Raw genomic sequence first — 7834 nt, forward strand, 5'->3', positions numbered from 1 at the left:
ATTCCAAAAGGAGCCGAGAGGTCACTCTGGTGGGCACTCTTACGCACACTTTAGACAACCCTTTTCAGGTTCTAAAGAATTGGGGTAGCTGGTTGTAGATACCTGAAACTATCAAACTACAACCCAGAACCCATGAATCTCGAAGACATTGTATAAAAATGTAGCTTATGAGGGGTGACAATGGGATTGGGAAAGCCATAAGGACCACACTCCCCTTTGTCTAGTTTATGGATGGATGAGTAGAAAAATAGGGGAAGGAAACAAACAAACAAACAGACAAAGGTACCCAGTGTTCTTTTTTACTTCAATTGCTCTTTTTCACTTTAATTATTATTCTTGTTATTTTTGTGTGTGTGCTAATGAAGGTGTCAGGGATTGATTTAGGTGATGAATGTACAACTATGTAATGGTACTGTGAACAATTGAATGTACGATTTGTTTTGTATGACTGCGTGGTATGTGAATATATCTCAATAAAATGAAGATTAAAAAAAAGATTAAATGGGGTAATACAGAAATAGTGCTTGACTCATGATAGTGACTCAATCAATGTTAGTTATTATCTTGGTGAAACTGGTGCTTTTTGAAAAAAGCTGTATGTATTAGAATATCCACAGTATACATAAAAGAAAAAAAGACTTAAATCATTGTTTAGGACCAAAGGTAATGAAACAGATGTGAAAGTTCCTAGCAATGTTGGTGGTGCTCAATTAGCTAGGGCAAATCAGCTTTTACAGGTTCACTCTGGAAAGTCAAAGTAAGAACAAAACATGACTCAAGTGGCAATGTGTGAGGCTTACAGGAATGACAATGGCAGAGGGTGGTTATATTTTCCCTTGCACAATAATGTCAATTCTTTTCTATGTGAAAGGGTAATAGACAAAATCAGGTCTCTATGCAAACAGCTTAGAGTTCAAAGAGAGGTGGTAGCAAATAATGGCTGCAAATGAGAAATCAGGGCAACGCAGATAAAATTGCCAATTAGCTCAATATAAACCTGATGAAATATACCATGGTTTTATGTTGAGCTGGATGCTATTTTAAGAAACATAACATGGTCATTGAAGTATTGACTGATAAAAATTGAAGTGTAGGTACTATCAAATTCCTCTAATGGGTATAAAAATAGCAATGTTCTCCTTCTTTCTCTTAGAAACTAAGTTTTATAGATAAATTCTTTAGGATTTATACTGTGATGGTTTGGTGTTAATAATTTTATTTTTATTTATTTTGTTTAAGGCCTAGACCACAGAACCTTACTAACAAAATACAACATTCAATTACAAACATTTCTATTCCAAATATATACTCACCTCCATCCATCCATCAAACCTTGATTAAATGCCAGGACACTGCATCATGTCCTGAAACATTTGAAATTTGTCAAACAGGAGAGAAAATGAATTCCTGAGATATGGGCTTCCCTTAAAAAATGACTTGCTCAAATTTAGAGACCATCTGGAGAAAGACTAGCCTCTTTATCTACGCTCCCACTCACTCATTCATCAGCTTTTTGCCCTGTGCTGTGGAGGATTAAAAAATAAGTAAATAAATGAGAGGATTTTCAGCTTCTGTCCTTAAAGAACTTTTTGTCTTTTGTGAACATCCTACCAATGTAAAGTACAGATGAAGCAATTCAACTGAAGGTTAATATATACTCCAAAATATATAAAAACCTCAGAGAAAAACAGCTGAATCCATTATGGTAATAATGAAATAATGGCCTTGAAAATAAAACTGTTTAGGTATTTTTATTCACATTGAACAATGACCAGCCCATTGCTAATAACTGATAATAACCTTTACATATCTATATGCAAATGTGAGAGGAATTCCAAGGTTATTATTTATCAGCCTAAACCACATATGCTAGGAATGGTTGAATAAAAAACCTAGTCTCTGAAGGCAGGTTGTTCGTTGATAGGATTACACAGGGCATATCATAAAACCAATGATTTTTGCACAATGGAGAAAAAATTTCAGTTCAAATTTAGCTTGGAAGCGTTTCTCTGTCCATCAAAAAGCCAGGACCGGTTATAAAGCCCTTTCCATTGCGACAATACTGAGAGAGAGAGAGTTGAGAAGTGCAGTGCAGAAGAAAAGAGAGAGCTATAAAGTGGCATGATAGAATTCAAAACCATGTCTGTTTTACCCAGAGCTCATGCTCCTGCTCTTCCTTTCCCTCTGGGGAAAGAGGGTGGGCTTTGGACTCAGGAAGGTATCAGGTTGTATACTGGCCCCTGAACAAATTTTCTAATCTCACTGCTTTTGATTTCCTTCATCTTTAAAATTCTAGTCCTTAGAAAAGTACAGACATGTAGTTGTACTTAATAAATATTTCTAGAATGAATGAATAAGTGGAAATAATGATAGCTAATTGTGAATTTGTGAGGATTAAAAGAAGTACTGTTTGTATAAAGCCTTGCACATAGCAGGTGCCAAATAATTGGTCCTTTCTATTATTAATTCTTAGGGAAAGAAGTCATACCTTATACTTCTTATCATTAATCTTAGTAGCTAGCATAGTACTAGAACAATAAAATACATCTTTATAAGTTATGTAACAGTACTTATTTTCTATAACAATAATTAGAACCTAGGGATTTATGTCAGGCTGACTTAAGCCAAGTATATTATAGTAATTGAAGCAAGCAGTGTTTAAGACAGGCTGCAGAGTCTGCAGCCTATGTCTGCAGATGTGTTTGATTTGGCCAAGCACAGCGCTTTAAAATAATTGTACATATTTGAATGTCTTCAGAAGGGCATATGCTTTCCGGTTCTACCATAATCCCCATCATTTCCTATTATTTTACAGACTGTTCAGTTAATAATTTCTGTCACCTTTCTGGCTACTGTAGGCATTTTAGTGCATATCTTTGGTTTAAAACAAAAGCAAAAGTATTAAGAATTGTGATGGGGAAATTGAGATATTGCCTCTGAACCAAGCACAGGTAGAAAAAAGCTGAATTGATGACAAGTGTAAGCTGCTGAATATCTAGGTATATTCTTAACTCATACAGAATATTAGTTAATTAAAAATGTGTATATTTTAGAAAAACTAAAAAAAATTTGACAAACTTCCTTCGGTTCTGACCCAATAATGTTTAGACAATTAGATTTAAATTCACTCATGATTATTTGTAAAACTGAAATATATCTAAAGATGATTAATTAATAATAAACTCAGAATCTTGACATAACTAACAAAATATGTTTCCATTTGACTAAAATATGAAGTGATAATTTAAAAATACACTTTGATCATGGAGGTACATCATAAATTGGTCTATTCCAGATTTGATAAAAATGCTAATGACAATTGAGTTATTAAAACTGTCCAATCAGGAAAATTAGATATATGTATATGTTAAATGCAAAAGGAAACGAAAAATAGGAGATTTTCATATCAAAGTAAACTTCTACTTATACATTCAGTAAATAGAATGTAGTTTGCTGTCTTTAGTTTTAAACTTACTGCTTAACTTGGAATAAATCACCAGGGTTATCCTTTTAATTTTATTAAAACCCCTTTTTATTTTACAAATATGGAGTAGCATTTCTTGCTCTCATTTAAGACCTGCTTTTACTTTAGTAATAAATTCTGTGATTCAATGTGAAAAGCAGTTTTTGTATTTCAGGCTAAATTAATCATCATTTTAAACATATTTATTTTCTCTTTCATAGTTAGAATGAGGGTAAGACTCTCTATTTTATTCACAGAGGTATCCCAAATACCTAGAACAGTTCCTGAAGCATGTTAAGCACTGAACATATTTGTTGAACAAGTGAAATGCATATTTTTCATGAGACTATACTAGGGGTTTCCCAAATCACAGCAAAATGAGAAAAATAAAGTAGGTATGAACACATTCATTGTTAATAGTCCATTCTTTGAAATGACTGTTTTTTATTCTATAATTATATACTTTCTTTTAATTAATTTGGTGATAGACCATGATAGGATTGTTTGTTAGTTTAAATGACTTCATTTGGAAAATAAAATTGGCAGCTGTGTATAATTTTGGAGGGATGTTGTACTGGTTTATTAAATCACAGAATTTGAACCTCACTGTTATTGAGGAAAGAGTTATATGTGCAGTCCTCTATTATCAGGCAACATTGTTTTTGACCTGTGTTATTTGGACAGCACTTGCCATTAGCTTTCAATTTTTTTCCCATTTAAAGCCCTATGTGTTCTTAGAGTCTGCTCTGTGTTTGAATTGTCCTCTTTGGTAAAACACGTTTCATTCCTACCGAAGAATCTATGTCTTTTCTGTTAGTTTATACATTGTGTAAAAAAGCATGATCTGGCATGTTTGAGAGTTCCTGAACTCTTAGCAAGTTTTTGCATGTTGTTGGTACCGAATGAAATTTGTTGATTGAACAAATGAATGAATGAATCAAATGAATGGACTGAATGGAAGTCAAGGAATAATGAGAAGATAGAGATTGACTTGTTTAGTGTTCTTACAACAAATTTGTCCTTTTTATTGTTTTAATGTGCTCAGGAATCCCTAAATTGTAAGAAAGGATGTTATTTCCATATTATACTTGTAGAATAAGCATTTTCTCCTCCTCTGAGGAGAAAAATTACTGTTGTCAGGCTATGAGAAAGTAGAAATGAATTCTGTCCAGACCCATGGTTTCACTTAAGGGATGCCCAAAAAAGATACCTTTCGTGAAATTACTTCCATTTCACAAAGGTTAACTACACAAAACAAGTCAACAAACAAAACCTGAAGAAAAAATTTATGGCTGCTTAAAAATTACTTGGAAAGTAATTATAAAAATTTCAAATATCAGAAAAGTATAGAGAATATTTGAGTAATCACGTGTGTATCCCATTACCCAGACTTAACATATGTTGAACTTTTACATTCACTTCAGATTTTCTTTTTAAAATTAAAAAAGAAATTCCAGTTTTAGTTGAAGCCCCACGCTGGTCTCATTTTTCTCCTTCTCTCCCTAGTAAAATTGATCTTTACTCTTTTCCTGCGTATCGTTGTGCAGATTAATATAGAGAGTTGTGCATTTTTGAAAACTTTTTTTTGAAATTTATCTTTTTCTTTAGCATGGTATTTTTGAGATTCTTTTTCATATTGATACATGCGAATATCATCCATTTAATGAATTACTGTGCAGTATTTCACAGAATATATCACAATTTATTTACCCATTCTCCTACTCCCGATTTTTGGCTGTTACAAAAAGAAAAAATGCTGCTACAAATGTTTTAGTATGTCCCTTTGCACATAAGTGCAAGAGTTTCTTAACAGTGGAATTGCTTAGTAAGAAAGTATGCATGGTTTCAACTTTGCGTGATAGAGCTAAATTGCTCTTGAATGTGGACTTAACTCTGCCAAAGGGTTCCTGCTATTCCCTATTCTCTTCAACATTTCATACATTCAGAACTTTTAAAGTTTGATAATATTACCAAAGTGAAATACATCTCATCGTGGCATTAATCTGCATATCCCTGAACACTGATTGATTGATTCTTTGTGAGTTTATTAGCCATTTGGTATTCCTTTATGTATATTTGCCTTTTTATATCCTTTACTCGTTTTTTCTATTAGATTTTTTCCTTATTGATTTGTCCATTTCATATTCTGGATTCTATTGTAGACAATATTTTGATATGCTAATATTTGAAAGAAAAAAATTCACAAAGAGGCAGGATGTCTAGAACTGACATCCATACCATTTGGAGTTTTATTTCTTGTCACAGCTGGCACATCGGATTGAGACTATACTGTCTTCTATTTCTATTTTAGAAATGAAGATCTTCCCTAATTTCCTGTGATTATTACTGTTGCAAGATTGTAGAGTCATAAAGATGGAAGGCATCCCAAAATGTCATCAGGACCTAGGTAGAGGCTTTAACCCTGCACCCAGGCAGCAATATGAGTCAGGACCTGCCCGAACCGTGGGTCAGGTAGAGGTATCAATTTACAGTGCCATTTTCTGATTGGTGGTGTTGGCCACCAGGAGGGCTGAACTCGGAAAAATTCTGGTGGCCATTTCTGGGCTCAGTGCAAAAAAAGTTGCAATCGAATTGTGATATTTAATTTAGGAGATAGAGGAATGAGGAGCAGAGGTATACACATGCTATGTATTTGCCGTCTCTGGACTCAGGACAGCAATGTAAAGGAAATTATTCTAGCTCACATGTGATATAGCTCAACTCTCCAGGGCCAGAAGCATTAAAGCTCCAACTAAAATGAATCAGTCTGCCTTTGCCTAGGTGCCCCTTTCTGCATATTTCCCTTGAGAATTAACAATAACAAGATCCTGGTCAACTATCTTACCATTGAGCCACCTCTAATAGATGAGATAATCACCTGATTTGCTCTATTTTAGGTCCCAGTTTTTCAATAATTGCGTTCAATTACTATACACAAGAAATATATTTGCTTTAAAATAAAAGTACAGGGATTCTTTTGAATTTCTATTATTCTACTAGCTATCATATTATTATTCTATTGCTTTGTTTTGCTATTTAAGACGTTCATGACTTTATGACTTCAGGAAGGCTGCAGCTACTTGAGGGCCAACATGAACCTTTTGCTTCTTTTGTAACCTCTGTCAGAGCTCAATAAATAGTGGTTGGGGTTGAGCTGCCTCTAAGGGACTGTGGAGTCCCAGGTCTCGAGGACTCCATATGCTGCTGCAGCAAAAAAGGCCAGAGTGTTCTTGGCATCACCAAGAAGGGTATTAGAATGAAAATAGAAAGTATAATATTACCCTTGAAGGAGAACATGTCCTGGTCACTACACTTCCAGAAAGCTATAACTGAACTGGAAACAGGCCAGAGACATGAAGTTTTTGGTTGATAAATATGCTGAAATAGCTTTCCAATGGAAACAAAACAAAGCAAAACAAAACAAAAAACAAAAAACTACAATGACTAGTATTGTGGCCTTAGTTAGAGGCTTTTACTCTCATAGAAACATTTGTAACAGGTCCTTAAAGAAGAAAGATTCTGATAAGTGGAAAAGGAAGACCCCAAGGAGGTAACTTCTACTGGATTGGGTTACTCAGAGGATCCTCAGGTCTGGCTGGCACATGTAGCTTTATCTGCAGATTTAGCTATCAGAGATCTTCAATGAATAAGGGTATCACTTCTACCTTTAGGGACTCAGCCCTGGAGTAACAGACACCAGTCTCTTAAGATGGAAAAGAGGTAGGTTGTCTCAGGATGATCAACTCTGCCTCACTTCATACCTTTGTTAAGAGAAACCAGCTACTCTTAGAATTTTCTACCTAGATTCAACCTTTTAATCTACCCAGCCTACTAAGCCAGGCTTAATTCTGAAACTTACCTAGATCTAGACTCAGTGTCTCCTCATCTGTTATTTCCACTGTAAGCACTACCTGGATCAGTCATGTTCATGTCAATGCTCACTAAATTTTTGATCCCAGCAAGTCACTCACATCTTTCCTTTGACCTTGCCAAGGCCTTGATCTGCTTTATTCCATCTCTGTCTTCATCACCCAGCTTTGTCTTTATGCCCAAGACAGAAATTAAACCTTTTTTACTCTGCAAACACACAAAAAACTAGGCTATGGGGGTGTTTTAGTTTCCTAGGCTGCTTAAAGCACATGCCATGAAATTGGTTGGCTTAAACAATGGGAATTTATTTGCTTAGAGTTTGAGGCCAAGGAAATGTCCAAATCAAGTCATCATCAAGGCGATGCTTTCTTCCTGAAGACTGGCTACCATCGATCCTTGGCTCCTCTGACACACGGCAAGGCACATGGAGGCATATGCTGGTCTTTCCCTTCTCTTCCCGGTTTCATTGCTTTCACCTTCGTGCTTCTGTGGCTTTCTCTT

Source organism: Choloepus didactylus, chromosome 2 (assembly GCF_015220235.1).
Source record: "Choloepus didactylus isolate mChoDid1 chromosome 2, mChoDid1.pri, whole genome shotgun sequence".
Taxonomy (NCBI): domain Eukaryota; kingdom Metazoa; phylum Chordata; class Mammalia; order Pilosa; family Megalonychidae; genus Choloepus; species Choloepus didactylus.